We start from the raw sequence: 1,957 nt of genomic DNA, 5'->3' as shown, positions 1-1,957 counted from the left end.
AAGGAAACCTCGTAACCTCTGCCTGCTCACCTCTGCAGTAGCTAAGGGAATGATCGTTTTGGAGCAGGGTTTCTTAACCTGGGGTCAGTAGACTTTAAAAAAAAAATTGTGATGACTATATTTCAATAGTCATGCATTAAAAACCATTATTCTGAGAAGAGGTTCCTAGGTTTCAGCACACTGCTAAAGGGGTTCATGACACTACTGGAAAGTTATCTGCTCCTAGAGACCTGTTGGTACAATCCAGAATGTATCACAAGTGTCCAGGAGGAGATTCACAGACCTATTTAGCTGGAACAGAGGGAGGAAGGAGGGGGCAACAGTTTCTCTTCATTTCTTGAACTGAGGGGCAGTATGAGGGAGAAGAGCCCTGGGGGCAGGAGATCTGTATTTGTATCACAACCCTATCACTCACTATCTCTGTGACCAGGGGCAACCATCTTCAACTCTGAGCCTCATTTTTCTTATTTGTAAAATGAGGGTCTTTACATTGGTACAACCCTCTTCGCAGAATTATTATAAAGAAAACACTGTAAAAAAGTTCTTGAGAAATGGGAACTATAAACATTTGACTGGAGTTTGGAAGTGGGGCTGGGTTATACACCGGCCCTTTGAAACTTGCCGCTTTGGAAACAGAATTAATAAGAATTGAAAGGTGGATCAATACTTTAGTTATTCAGTATCTCCAGGGAAGGATAAGCAGATTCTTCCTTACTGAGCTTAACTCTTTAAGTAATAAAACTTTTTTCTTTTAGTATGTGAACTTTGGGGTGAGGAGAAAGGGGAAGATTGAAAATTTTGTAAAAATGTGTAATGTAGTTCCCTTACTTGGTAAACAGTATACAGCAATAGAAGTAGACCTGTTTTTTCTTTGATATTAGTAACTCCTATGTGAGAAAACTCCTTCTACCAATTCAGGTTGGCACCTTCTCTGGGACTTAAAGTCTTAAAGAGTTGCCTGGGTCACTGCCAGTCTGTTAACAAACATTTATTAATGTCAGAAGTCATAGTTGAACCCAGAGCTCCCTGACTTCAAAGTTCTCTCTGTCTCTTCTCTCTCTCTCCTTTTCCACTACACAGTGCTCCCTCTTTAAGCATAATGAACAAAATGTAATCTTTTCTTGATCTCTTTGTTTCTAATTTTATTCAATTACTGACATTTCTAATTGTTCCTCAAAGAGTGGAACTTACCAGAAGGCAAATTTGGGTTCAATATAAGAAATAATAACTAAAATAAAAACCACTTTAAGGTTTATGAAGCAGTTTCCTCACAGTTACCCTGTCATATGAGCAGTATAAGAATTATTCCCATTGTGCAGATGAGGAAACAAATTCTCAGACAGATGAAGTGACCTGTCCATGGTCATATGGCTCAGTGGCAGTGTCAGGATCTGAACTTAGGTCTCCTGACTCCAAACTCAGAGCATCTTCCACTACACAGAACTTCTTAAAAATTGGAGTTGTTCAAGAATGAAGCAGACTATCTCATCAGGTTGTCTTCTGCTTTGTTGTCATCCTGGAAGCGTTCTAGTAAAATCAGTATGAACACCTTGCAGAGATGCTGTAGAACAGATAGATGCCTGCTTTGGGAGGGGTTGGACTTAATCATGTCTGAGATCTCTTCATCCTCAAAGATTCCTTGACTGGTCCTGGAATGCAGTGCAGTCCTCAGGGGCTGTTGAGGTGTGCTAGGATTTATTTTTCCTTTCTCCTTCAGGCTACTGAGCTATTTTAATGAATCAGTCAACAGGCATTAATTAATTGGCTTCCTCTCTTGGTGTCTGTCTCTGTCCTCCTCTGCCAGCGGGCCTGCTGTTCTCTGCTTCTGTTGAAACTCATCCTCTCTGACGTTGCTAGCTTATCTCCCCTACCTTCTGTTTGCTTTCCCTGCCCTCCCCTCCTTTTTCTTGCTTCTCTCTCTCTCTCTCTCTCTCTCTCTCTCTCTCTCTCTCTCTCT

Source organism: Petaurus breviceps, unplaced genomic scaffold (genome assembly GCF_028583685.1).
Source record: "Petaurus breviceps papuanus isolate PSGF00001 unplaced genomic scaffold, PetGlider_PUasm1.0 90847, whole genome shotgun sequence".
Lineage (NCBI taxonomy): Eukaryota > Metazoa > Chordata > Mammalia > Diprotodontia > Petauridae > Petaurus > Petaurus breviceps.
The sequence above is the reverse complement of the archived record's forward strand: the minus strand, read 5'-3'. Positions refer to the sequence as shown.